This window comes from Falco punctatus, assembly GCF_963210335.1.
Source record: "Falco punctatus genome assembly, chromosome: Z".
Classification (NCBI taxonomy): domain Eukaryota; kingdom Metazoa; phylum Chordata; class Aves; order Falconiformes; family Falconidae; genus Falco; species Falco punctatus.
The window spans coordinates 21,603,276-21,617,844 of NC_137586.1; the positions used below are offsets into that span (position 1 = coordinate 21,603,276).

General features: G+C 39.0%; 1 protein-coding gene across 2 annotated transcripts in view; it reads right to left on the reverse strand.

Moving 5' to 3' along the window:
- PDE4D (phosphodiesterase 4D) overlaps positions 1-14,569 on the reverse strand; it is a 626,273-nt gene that overhangs the window by 397,220 nt on the left and 214,484 nt on the right. The gene's annotated exons all lie outside the window — the stretch shown is intronic.

Consider the following 14,569-nt stretch of genomic DNA (forward strand, 5'->3'; position numbering starts at 1 on the left):
AAATGTTTCTGTAAATACATTAGCAACAAAAGAACTAAGGAGAATCTCCATCCGTTATTGGATACGGGGGGAAATACAGTGGCAAATGCTGAGGAAAAGGCTGGAGGTACTTAATGACTGCTTTGCCTCGGTTTTTAAAAGCAGGAACAATTGTTCTTGTGGTACCCAGCCCCCTGAACCGGAAGACAGAGACAGGGAGCAGAATAAAGCCCCCACAATCCAAGGGGAAATGATCAGCAACCTGCTATACCACTTAGACACAAATCTACGGGATCAGATCGGATTCACCCAAGGGTACCAAGGGAGCTGGTAAAAGTGCTCAACAAGCCACTTCACACCATTTATCAGCAGTCCTGGCTAACTGGGAGATCCCAGTTGATGGAGGTTAGCAAATGTGATGCCAAACTACAAGAAGGGCAGGAAGGAGGATCCCAGGAACTACAGGCCTGTCAGCCTGACCTCGGTGCCAGGAAAGGCTCTGGAGCAAATACTTTTCAGTGCCATCATGGGGCACATACAGGACAGCCAGGGGATCAGGTCCAGCCAGCGTGGGTTTGTGAAAGGCAGGTCCTGCTTGATGAACCTGATCTCCTTCTAGGGCAAGATGATCCACTTAGCGGATGAAGGAAAGACTGTGGATGTTGTCTACCTAGACTTTAGTAAAGCCTTTGACACCATCTCCCACAGCATTCTCCTGGAGACACTGGCAACTCATGGCTTGGATGGGTGTGCTCTGTGCTGGGTTAAAAACTGGCTGGATGGCTGGGTCCAAAGAGCTGGGCAGGAGTTTTGACCTCCTTGAGGGCAGGAAGGCTCTCCAAGAGGGATCTGCACAGGCTGGATCAATGGGCCAAGGCCAGTGGCATGAGGTGTGAGAGCGGCAAGTGCTGGGTCCTGCACTTGGGTCACAACAACCCCCCACAACACTACGGGCTTGGGGAGGAGTGGCTGGAAAGCCGCCCAGCAGGAAAGCACCCGGGCGCGTTGCTTGACAGCTGCCTGAGCATGAGCCAGCCGTGTGCCCAGGTGGCCAAGAAGGCCAACAGCATCCTGGCTTGTGTCTGAAACAGTGTGGCCAGCAGGGCTGGCAAAGTGATTGTCCCCCTGTACTGGGCACTGGTGGGGCTGCACTCCAAATAACTGTGTTCAGTTTCGGGCCCCTCATTAGAAGACAGACATTGAGGTGTTGGACCATGTCCAGAGAAGGGCAACAAAGCTGGTGAAGGGTCTAGAGAGCGAGTCTTGTAAGTGACTGAGGGAAGTGGGCTTCTTTAAGCTGGAGACAAGGAGGCTCAGGGGAGACCTTAGTGCTCTCTACAGCTGCCTGGAAAGAGGCTGTAGGCAGGTGGGTGTCGGTCTCTTCTCCCCAATAACAAGTGACAGGACAAGAGGAAACAGCCTCCAGTTGCACCAGGGTTGGTTTAGATTGATAATCTGAAAAGTTTTTTCACTGAAAGGGTGATCAAACATTGGAACAGGCTGCCCAGAGAAGTGGTTGAGTCACCATCCCTGGAAGTGTTTAAAAACTGCGTAAATGTGGTGCTTAGGAACATGGTTTAATGCTGGACTTGGTACGGTTACGTTAACGGTTGGACTCAATGATCTTTAAGGTTTTTTCCAACCTAAATGATTCCATGATTCTATTATTAAAACACACCACTATAAATTCTCTGGATTTGATCCAGTTCCTTTCAAATCCACCAAAATAACTTTATCACTGCATTAGATTTTTTTATGTGGTTTTCAACAATTACTCAGAAAGCAGTTATTTTACTTACAGTTTTCAGAAATCTGATGTTTTTAAAGTTTAGAACAGCATTATAAATATGGAATAAAATTCTTTAAAATAAATAACATTCAGGAAGCTTACTGTTGAAGAATCAAATTCAATAACATATACATCACAAAAAGAGAAACTAAGTATGTTAAGGATGATACAATCAGAAGTGAAATTAAAGCTCAAAGATCCATCTGGGAAATTAAGTATTGTGAAAGTAACATGTTCTTTTCTCTTTGCTAACATCCTTAATGTTAATGTGATCCATGTGATAAACCAAAGTAGCTATGTAAGTCCCAGAACAATGCCACTTTTTACAAGCAAGGACACAGGTGTACTTTTAATACAGCTGGTTATTCAGTATTCCTAGAATAATGGATAGGAAAGCTGTATTGAACACTGCCAAACTATTCAAGGTCCATCAGCTGTGCTTTGTTTGCTTTAAAGTCTGCTCAAATTGTGTACTTTTACATGTATGTTGTGGTAAGAACTTTGAAAACAGAACAGTAACACTGCCTTAGTCTTTCTTAAACATCTGTTTCATGCTGAGGAACAATACTCACATACGTATTTGATATTCTTACTGGATTTTCACATAAGGGGTAAGAGTTGATACAGCTGGACATATCCTGCCTTATGGCCAAGAGACTGTAAAAGAGAGGGATCAGACACCAAGAAACTTAGCTACATTCTACTGAACCTTTGCACTTAGGAAATCAGCAGAAGGCACAGGGTCTCTTGGCACTTTTATACTTTTCCTGCTGAAAATGAGACTGCAGAAGGGTGGTCCTACCATCGAAGATGCTGTGTACTTTAGGCTTATTTTGGCAAATGAGAGAATGTGATTCGGGGCTTTTAAAATAAGCACTTGCTAAGTTTGTAATACTTCCAAATCTCGGGAATGTGAGGAAGTTCATCTTGAGATATTCATTACCAATTTTCACTGAAGCTTTTAATTTGAAATTGTGGGTGTTTTCCATCTAAGATAATGGTTGGGGTTGGTTTTTTGGTTGGTTTGTTTTTTTTTTGAGGGGGGGGTTTGTTGTATTTTTTTAAGCTGCATGTTAAGGTAAAAGTGGAGCATCAAAAATCTGACTTAAAGAAAAATTCAGTGTTCAGTACATTTAAGATACAGCAAGAATGGGGGTAAATTTGTATTAGAATTTTATATCCTCCATTAAGCATGTGTTCAGTCCATCATGTCACATTGCATATGACTGTAATCACTGCTGTCACACAGCAGCATCTTGGAAAAGTATTCAGCATCTTCTCTGAATGAAACTGTACAGCTGAAAAAATGTTAGGACCATTTGAATTGTATATTGCACACCTCTCTTTTGTTTCTCTTTCTGTAAGAAGGGCAAACAAATCATGAAGTTGAATATGAGCGATGTTAAGGCTTGAATTAAGCCAAAGATGGTTTTAGTACTAACAGAAGAGGTTTTTTCCTAATAAATAAAGGTGTAAAGACAGCAATGCTCTGGAATCTCTCAGTTTTATCACCTTCCTTTTGCAAAGACTAAAAAGGCAAAGTTCAATGAAATTCAGACTTCAATTTGATTATTACACATAGCTCCTGGAAGGGGAGGCAGAGGTGGAAGCAGAAGCATTTCTCTTTCACTACCTGGTACATGGTAATAAGGTGTAATCTTAAACTAAAAGTGATGTATCTAAAGCAAGAATCAAAGTGATTAAGTTATGTGAATTGAAATCAATTGACATCTACTTATGTGTAATTTCTCAGCTAATTTCCTACTTATGCACAGTTAAAAATATTGTATGGTTAGAAGGGCATAAAACGCACATGTGGGTTTCAGTCTGCTCATTCCTTTAGGTTGCTCTACAGGTTTAATTTTTTTGTTCTTTCATTTTTATTACTGCCAACTAGCGAATTTTTTTTTCTCTGATCTGTGTTTCAAATTACATTTTAAGCTCCCTTACCTTTACTAAGTATATAACCTTTACTTAGCTATAATTTGATAAAAGGAGGGCTCTTTAAAGGTAGAATCAAATATTAGAATTCACATTTGGGGCATCCAGGTTTTCTAAAATATAAAAATATTTTCCAGATCTGATAATTTTCTTCTCCTTTTGTTCCTGGGTCCAGTCATTAATTTTTCAACCACATTTATAGTCGTTAAAAGTTAAATAGGTCAGAAAAGATTTACTGTACATTCTGAACAAGCATGCTGAAAAAATTTACAGTAGAAACTTTGCTGATACAGTTATGCTTCTGAGTGTGATCCAGGTAAGTTGTTTCCATTCATGTGGGTTATGCTATACTGATACATTATTTAACAGACACAAGAATTTCACAATTAATAATTTCATTTTTGGCTGCATACTTCACCCCACGAAAAGAGGCACTTTAAGTTACTTTTTCACCTTGTTGTCTTTGAGCATGCATCTGTCACTAAAATAAAAACACCATCCTATATTTTATTTTTATATTACACTACGCTTCCTAGTAAACTAACACTTTACTACTATGGCATCAATGTTTGCCTGCTATTTCAATAGGACTACCAAGTTACAAGATTCTCTTCTAGCTGTTTATAGAACACTAAGTGTTGCATCAAAAGTTGTAGCAATCTAACAGGGCTTCCTACTGACGCTGTCCTTCAGACACTACCAAGTTACATTAAAAAACTAAAGACGTTTTGATTATAGTAATTTCTCATGCTTCATGAGCTCAAGGAAGCACTTGATCTCTATTTATTATTATAGGATTTGCAGGAACATACAACTGGGGGAAATTGCACAACTACAAAATAACAGTTAGCAGTTCTGTTGAAAAGCATTTGGGGTTACTGTGCATTAGAAGCCAATTATGACACATTACCATGCTGTTGGAAAAAAAATCCAATCATCAAACTAGAATAAATAAAGAGGCATAACTTGCAGAACACTTCAGGTATGCTTCTGAAGTATCCACTTCTAGAATTTCCTTAGCTGAAGGCTTTGATCAGTTTTGGACACGTTATATGATGAAAGGTACAGATCAAACCTGGAGACAGTGTGGAAGAAAGGAGCAACTAGATTAAAACTCTAAAAATATGGAATAAAAAGAAAGTATGAAAGAAAGTAAGAAAAGATCTGACACAGGTGTAGCCGATTCTTCTGTGAGATCTCTCCAAGCTTTATAATTCTAAGAAAATAAATAGAAAACAAGATATTTTTGCCATATGGTTTAAAAATGTGTGTGTAAAAAAAAGGTCTGCTATGCCTTTCACAGAAAGTAACTTGTATTAAACAATTTTTAAAAAAAATATTGCAGAACTTTTCCAGAAGAAAAACACACTCTAAGCATGAAATCCTCCTTAATCCAAGGAGCTCTGCTAGTCTTCAAAAGATCAATACAGGAAACTACCTTATTTGTGTTTTCATAATGATACATAGAGTTTCTGGTAGTATGAGATGGGAAGAAAACTATTTTGCTCCGAACAGTCTCCTGCCATACACCTAAACTACTCTGTTGCTACTCTATTAAAAACCACATTTGCCAAGTGATCTTTCCTGATACTGGTTTATAGACAGTAAGCATGAATGTAAATTTGTTAAATTCTTAAGGAAAGTCAGCAAATCACTGTAGAGATAGATTGATGGAAGTTAGTGAGAAAAGTGGTCAAAAGATGGTGGGACTTGCCCAACAATTTTAGTGACTATTTGGTGGTGGGCTCTTTGCTCAAATCAATTTCTCTCTCTCTCATCCAGTATCTTTGTTTCTGAGTGGCCTTAGAGTGTTATTATTTGTTTAAATTATCAGTATTGATCTTTTGCATTTTTTAAGTCACACTAATGGAAAACAGAAATTCAGATGAACACCACAGTATATTTTTAAATGTTATTCAGTATTTAATCCTTGGTAACTGATGAAAATAAGATTGATCTCAGTGAAAATTCTGTAATGTTACATAACACTGAGGCATTCTTCTCCTCCTGTATGGGAAAGTCTATAAACAATGTAGATATATAAAACCACCTATCTTAAGTGTAAACTGTTTCCATTCTCACAGCCAAGCACAGATTATGCCTAAAAATTCCTGGAACACTGGTGCATAGAGAAATGTGAGTTACTGATAATCTAAGGTTTATAAGTGAACAGAGGGAAATGCAATGAACGTCAGTTCCTGAAGCATGTGTATACATGCAGCAGTCCTTTATATCATTATCCTATTACTAGATGGGACATTACTACTCTTTTATTTAATGGTATCTCAAGTGTCTGACGGAGAGAGAGAGAGAAAGCACACACAAGTGTATCTACAGAGAAGCATCCCAGTCTTAATTGTTAATATTTTTTATTTGATATTCTGAAAACGAGTAGAACAGTTCAACTAAATATTTATCGTCCTTCCATTTACTACCATACTTTCTTAGTGGTAGCACCTCCATTCACTTCTATAAAAAGTTTCTTCACTGTTACTTGAGAATGCAACTATTGCCTTGAAATACCTGGTGCTATTTAATTTTCTAAGTGGAGAGTAAAATAAGTAAATAAATAAAAGTTGATGAGTTTATCCTAAAATTATGAGTTTAGAGTTAATAATTGAAAACAATAATGAATGTGTCCAAAGCAGGAAAGGTAGTTTTAGTAGCAGCTGCTCTCACTCCCATGACTTTTTATGGTCAGCTGCTGTAGACAAGTGAACATGACCACACCCCAAAACACAGGTGTGATGACCTACAGTGACAACTGAGGGACGTCCATCCCGTGATTTCTCAATTTCAAAATCTGACAGGAAATTTTCATCCCTTTATTATAACATATCCTAGGGGGGTGGAAAATGCACTTTGCCTCATGAACTTGCAAATCCCTTGAGCATAGCCTTGCAGCAATTTGTATTTTTCTGAAACTCTGCTCTCAATATTTGATATAAACTTACATCATTAATTGACACCTCTACCACCCCCAGCCCTCAAATTCAAGAGCTGAACTTATTTCCCTATGATTGAATGTTTTGGTTGTCTCTGCATGTGTGTGTGTGTTTAAATACACATCCAAATATCTGTTCACACATAGATTTTTAATGTGGCGTTTTTGGTTAGTTCCCCTCCTGTATGACCAAGCACTCATTTTACACACTTACTTCCCTGTGGGAATAAAGCTGTAAGATTTTCGTTTAAGCGAATGACAAAATTAAGCTAAAGTATTATTCCAAATATATTGAAGATTCTAGTGATTTGTAAGACCTCAAAGATGTTAGATTTTTGCTTTTCTTTCCTCTACAGCCTTCTGCTGTTGTTTGAGATAAGCTTCCCGGCAGTTTTTCTAAACTGTATGGTCCAGAAGAAATGGACCTATTTCACAGGGAGGTCAAATTTGGGAACATCTTTTGGAAGAGGTTATAATGACAGAGGCTAAAGGAAAGAAAATAATTGGGATTCAAGGCCCATTTTGTAATCTTCAGTCTTCATGCCAGTGAATAGTGTTATCTGAAACCTTAGAACAGTAGACAGAAAGTTAAGCTCAACAGTCAGAGGAATAGGTTAAAGTATTGGATATGCGATTTACACGTTTTGTTCTGAAGTGCTTTCATTTCTGGAACTGGAGGGAGGGCTGGCTGTCCCTGAAGCAAACCATTCCCATTATGCCTATTTTCCCTGTCTGGAGCTGGATGGCCTTAGGTCAGCTTGGCCCAAGTTAGGAGACGCAAGAGTGGAAATGATCACAACATCTCTGAAACATACTAGATTAGTGAACAAACTACTTGATAGGAAGGCACAGTTCTTTTTTTTCCTTCTTTCTCCCCTGACTATTCTTGCAGCGGAACCCTCTCTCTGAAATCTGAGAGAAAAGTGGCTACAGGTCCCTCACAAGGACAAAGACAGTGAAAGAATAGTCTATACAAACTAATCTACTAAGCATCCAGTCATTCTTAGAACTGTGTATCTAATAAATAGCAGTTGAAAACAACACTTCCAGCACTAGACTTTCCTTTAAACCTGTTAAATTCCTATCCAGCACTTGTGAGATTGCACCCAGAGAACTATACTACCTGCCTGATCAGAAGATGATAAAGAATGGAGCCAGACTCTTGGAGGCGCGCAGTGATATGATATGAATCAAAGGAGCCAAGTCATGACATAGGAAATTCTGATTAGATATTGGAAAATGTTATACCATCAAGTAGTCAAATATCCACAGGGGCTGTGAAACCTGCACCCTTGGGAGTGTTCAAGACTGAAATGGACACAGCCCTGAGTAACCTGTTCTGAATAGACCTGCTTTGAGCAGTGACTGGACCACGGGACCTCCAAAGGCCCCTTCCAACCTAAAGCATTCTATGATTCCACGATTCTTTAATGCTGTATGTCTTTATTTTCTCTTCGGCTCTTTCACGTACTAATTTAACTGAACATGTAAACTTGTCCTATTTATCATCAGCCTGTAGTTAACTTTCTTTAATGCACTATAAGATACTCAGAAACTATTGTGCAAATCCTGTAGTGCAATATTGTAATACAGACCTACATAAGGTAACTGGAAGTAGGCAGGAACTTAGGTCTAATTGCAGCCACATTATTAAGCTAAATGGTTAGTTAGTTTGAAACCTTCACAGCAGGACACACTAAGTCATTGGAAAGACACAGGAGAGGGACAAAACTGAGAAGAATTTGAGGAATGGATAACAGTGGGGCATCTCCTAGCTATTGATAACTAGCAGATATTGCTTTCCCTGCCTCCCTCTCCACCCCCACCCACCCCCTACTCCCCATAACCCTTGCTATACAGAATTTAAGGCCTTAATACATCAAGGGAAAGATGTAGGTGGCTGGACAATTGCATTTAAAATAAACATCAACAGAATTTAATATCGTACCTATATGTTTTCATCCCTTAGTGAGTGTTATTACCACCTTTAAATATTCAGTCTAAACAAACATCACTAAATATAGTTTCTCTGGATTACTGGAAGAGCTTTGGATTTAATCCAGACGTGGTGGTGATCCACCGTATTACCAAGAAAAGAACCCTTGTTCTCAGATATACGCTGCATTCTTGTTTACAAGAAGAAACTCTTCTAGCAATGTTCTTCTTTTCTGGAGCTGCTATATACCTCATACTGGTTAAAATGGCAAAGGAAAGCTAACATTGCCCATGTCAGCACATACCAACCTTCTTTCAAATCATTCTATCAAGTGACACGGAGTAGGGTTTGTCTAACACCCTTTCCTCACAAAACTCTTGCCTTCCAGTAGAAAAAAAAATGAGCCTTGGAAGTTGTCCATCAAGACGACCTATTTAGCAGTCAAATGGTTCTGTTTCTGGACTTAAACTTCTTCTCGCATTTACAATTTTTACACATCAACATAATCTCACAGGCTTTCCAATCATCTACTAGCTCCCAAGTCTTCTCTAACAGAGGAGCACCATATACTTAAAATTATTTAACTCCATTTAAGATAACTTTTATAGGAAATTCACTAAAGTTCTTTTAGTGCTTTATATGCAAAATTCCTATCTAAATTTTGCCTCAACTGTGCACCTGGTGTCCGAAGGAGAGACATTTAGAGCACCAGCTGACTGCCACAGAGCTGACACCATGAGTGTGTTCCTTTACATAACCACTTTATGGACAGATATCTCTATTAATACTTAAATAATGTTGCTACAATAAAACCAATTTTAAAAGTACTGAAAGAAAAACTGCATTACATAGTTTCCACTGGGAAATACATTAAAGAGTTGTGTTAATAATTTTAAGGTAGAACTTTACATGGCTATGTCTTTAAGGAAAAGTGCTTCAATGGTGATTAATCTCTACTTGATTACTGATGGGCTTGTCCTGCTTTGTCCTATACTCACTAAATTAAGAAATTGGCACTATTCATTTGCAGCAAAATTAATGTTAAAATAATCATATTTGAATATGTAAATTTTAAAAGCTAATGTTTTTTCAAATTCCAATATCATGAAAATGAATGCTATTTATATCGTTCAGGTCACACAACACAATCCAAAAATGCAAGCCTTTTGAAACAAACACAAAAATCAGGCCCTTATAATCACTTATTTAAAACATTTGACAACATGAGTTTCTTATTTAATTTATTTTTATGTACAGTTAATAAAGAACATTAATCTAACAATGTTTACTAAGTTGTAAAAATTATTTGTATTTTTGAAGGAGGGCTAGCATATGTCAATTGTAACATCTTGGGTGCCAATACCATTTAGTAGTAAACAAAGCAATAAAACTCTGCCAGACAAGTAAACAACTAAATTCTTAATTAGAGACTGCTACTGAATTCTGAGAGCATTTTCTATTGGCCTGTAAGTTGGAAAACACTTATATTTCTTTTCCTTAGGTTGTGTGGAAGCAATTAGGACATAATAGATCAAGAGGAGCTTGTCAAACTAAGCAGGGGAACAGAATGGGGTTTAGGATGGAAAGAAGGGTGAATTTTATTGGAGTACACAACAGACTTTTGCCAGGATTTGCGAAGGTACCATTATTTTTCCAGGTGTTCTACTTTTAGCTACAGAAACCAAGGTCTTATCTAGCTAAATGATCACAGCATCATACAGTGCTGCAGACTTCAGAAATTCGAGAAACTAACACACAGAACTCTTCTCCTAATAGAGAATAAAGCTTCTGCTACTGAAATAATACACTACATTCCATCTTGGGTGTTATTTTGTTTTCTTAACACTTTGTTGAGTGGTGTAAGCACAAGATTGTCACTTTCAAGAAAAAATTGATATTTAGGACCAATCTCCGTGTATAAGCAAAGCAGTGGTGGGTGCTACCTGGTTAGACACAGTCCCACACAAGGAACAGAAAGGGAGAGGAAGTAGATTTTTTTTTGACAGCAGCTAATTTTAATGGCCACTTACATGTTTTGAATAGACAGCATTAGGGAACAAGTACCCTGATTGCTGGATTGCAAAAGGCTAATATTGCCTCACCTGTGTGTAGTCACTTATGCATACATACAGATACAATGTTGGTTTCATGAAGAAGCCTAGACCTGTAAATCACCTGAGATAAATCTACAAGAAGCCTATTCTAAAACAAACAATGGTCTTGGAAACCTAATAAAAAGAAGTCTAAAGTCTAAGATATTAGGATGCATCTTAAGGATACAATAATGGGAGATTTCATGACTCGTGGAATTAGGACCAGTGTATTTCTTCCCTATTTTTTCCAGTTGGAAATTTCATTAGTGAAAAATAGAACATAGAAAGATGATACGACAAGATGATTTAATTGATATATGACTAATGGCCTTTAAAATTGTTAGTTGTTTGGTTTTTTTTTAAACCACTAAACTGTGAATAAAGACTATGCAATACTGATAATTATGTAAGGAGCAAACAGAAGTACCTGAATTTTTTGAAAATAACCAGAACGTCAGCTCCATTTATTACACTCACTGTTTTTGCTATATTGAATGGAAAATTATTTGAAGTATTTACTTCCCAATTGCACTAGTACTATTTATTATTAACATAGTACCTTTTATTCTATGATCTAAAAAAAATCACTCTAACATAAACTTGTCAAGACTCTATTTCTGTTTTTATTTTACACATGAGAAAACAGTGCCAGAGAGAGATTGACTTGGCCAAGACCACACAGTAAACACATGGCAACAAAAAAGATCACAGATAGTCCCGGCTATTCTTGACTCCTCTGGCTTTTGTATAGCTCTTCTGCGTATGAATTCAAAGCACTTACCTTCCCATTTGAAAATAAAGGAATAATCTCTACTTTAAAGAAAAGACATCAATGATTCTCATACATTTTTCTGTGTAATGAAATGCTATTGTATTCCTTGAAGGAAATACAGCACTGTACTAAGCTCTGTGCAAAGTTACTGATGATCATATGGAGCCAGGGAAAGCATTAAAATGGTTATAAAAAATACTCCATTTTCCAAACTACAAGCACATATTTTTTTTCAGCTAATTCAGTTCAGAATTTTTGCTGGTTGATTTTGCCATTTAAATGTTAACTCTCTTCAGTCTGGATGACAAAGATGTACTCGTCTGTTCTCACTCAAATTTTAATATATGTAACTTCTCATTTCTTTTGAGAAATATAACCATTAGGTATTTTTAAGTTTTCTACAAAACATAAAATAGAAGAAACTTCAGAGTTGTGTATTTGGCTTCATAAGCGTTCCTTTGTGGTTTTCATTGAGGTTTTAAGAGTTAGTGTATCTTTGGAGCAAAAGAAAACAAATTATGGAAAAAAAATGTTACGGAGCTAATTTCTGCACTTTTGAGCCATTAATGTTTAATACTATCTCTAATACATGATGTGTTTTCTGTACAGTTCTTTACACAATTTTTCCCACCCTCTCACATTCAGAGTAACTTTAGGTTTTCTGAAAGACAAGTTTATCACCCTAGACCATAATAAATACAGAGGAATCCATTAAGAAATGTTCTTCTGACAAACAGGTTAAATAAGGGAGAAATATTAAAAAGCCTTAATATGAAAAGGGAAGCTGATAACTTCGGAAAGGACTGGTGCCTTTTCCAGAAGTATTACAGGTTTTTGCAAGTTACTGTTTTATACAAGAATACTAAGAAAATATTTTGCTTTGCTCTCCATGAAAAAAAGCAGTTGACCCAGAACTTGAAGTCCTAGAAAGACCAGGCTTTTCTGATATTTCTTGAACTTACTTGTAAAGCAATTTGTTACAGTTCACATTGTGTTTCCATACTATAGGTGTTTGTTTCATTTAAAATGTTCACCTGTGAGAACGTATTTTTGCTAAGAAAGTCATGTAACGGTCAATTTTATTGAGCTTCTTTAGTCCACTTTGCTCCAGTAATTCTAAAAAGGAGGCATACCTGCAGCATTTTTACCAATCTCATAAAATGAAAATAAAATTCACTGATCATCCTTGATTTTTAAGGAGCATGTCTTGTCAAAACAACATAGTTCCACTTATAAAAAGAATAGAAGCTTAAAAAACCAAAATGCTATGCATTAAAAAAAAAAAATCCTGTTCAAATGGGCATCACAAGAATTGCAATTTACAATTTTTCAATGGCCCCAAAGTCCTAACAAAAAAAAAAAAAAAAGTGTACTTTCCCTTCCCACCTTGACTTGTCATGCCCTCAGTAACTAACAGTTATGGAATAATGCTGAATATACTCAAAGCAGCCATTACCATTTGCAAGAACTAAACTTCTTTGCATTCAGAAAACTGAACCGCATTCAGTCTTAAAGACTGAAAACCCTAGATGCCTAGTGTTTTTTCTATAAAAGAAACAGGCATGTATTGAAAAGAGCATTAAATCGAACATTTGTTCTTTTTTGAAGCATAGAGTTTATTCTTTCAAATCTTACATGATGAAAATTTTAACATCATTAACTTCAGACAAGCATGAGTTCACCCAAGTGATACAAAGGTGTAGCAACAGAATGGCTGCATGAAAGCCAAAGCTATTAAGACAGATTTTAAAGATTACCCATGTGAAAGTTTAATTCCAATTCAGAATTCCTGCACCTCTTTTTATTTCTTAATTACATACAAAGTGGAAATGAAGCCAAGGTAGAAAGATAAAATAGAGCAAACAGTGCCAAAGACTGTTCAAGTATGTCTTGCTTAGATTTATGGCCAAGGCTAAAGAATACAGTGTGCACCACAGAAACATACAAAGCAACCTCTGCTCAGAAAGGGTTCTATTATTTATTCATTAGAATATCATGCTATAAAAACATGATTTTCCAGGAAATCAAGAATCTACAGAGTAACTGGATATTAAGTATTGTCCCTTTGCCCACTATTCTCTCCATAAATCCTTTATTCACAGCGTCTGCTTAAAATTGAAATACAAGCTTGTGGCTCTCCACTAAAAGGAAGTGGTTCCAGCCACCCAAAAATGAAGACCGAATAACAAATTGATCGATCAAATAAAACATCCTACTGATTTTGACGGAGAATTTGATTTTAAACCAGATGCCTGTGATAGCCATCAAGGGCAAAATCGGCACTGGTGAGCTACACACTGCAAAATAAATCTCCAGCTCTTTTAACAGGGAACAATAGACTAGTAGATGACGGACTCCTCCCTCTGGCTAAGAAACCATTAGGCTGTTCTCTCCTCTAAGCCCATCCAGACTAGCGGGACCCTAACCCCGGGTTTGTCAGACTGCACACCTCCCGGAGCTCTCATTATTTTAACTTTGTGCAGCCACCACGCGAGCCGCGTCCTTCCCGCCCGGCGCCAGCGCCGCAGGTTCGGCGGGAGCGCGGGCAGCTCCCGCGGGGGGGGCGGCGGGGAGCAGCGGAGCGGCGCGGGGCGGCGGCGGCCCCGGGCGCGGCGCGGCCCCGGGCGGAGAGCCCCGCTCCAGCCGCCCGCTCCTGCCGCCCGCTCCAGGCTCCCTGCCGGCACCGGCGCGGTCCCGCTCCCACCCACGTGTTTGGCGGTGGCTTTTCCATCCACAGACAGGCGCGTATGGCACGACGTACAGCCGCCCGCGCCCCGGTCACGCCCGCTCCCTGCCCGGGGGCCCCGGGGAAGACGAGGTGCCCCGCTCCCCGCAGCCGCCCACCCGGGCTCCCCAGCACGGCAGCCCGGCCCGGCCCCACCTCCCTTTCGGAACCTCCGCAGTTGCACGGCGTCCCTTTCTTCTCCTTCCTGCCGTGGGGAGCGGGGTCGGTCGGCGGAGGTCCTGCTGTGCCCGCACCTCAGCGGCCCCCGCCAGCTCCCCCCACCCCGCGGCCGGGAGCCACCACGGCTGGCGGGAGAACGGCGCTCCGCCGCCGCGCCGCCCCCCCCCCCGCCTCCCTACGGCCGGAGCGGTGGGCCAAGCCCTCTCCTAC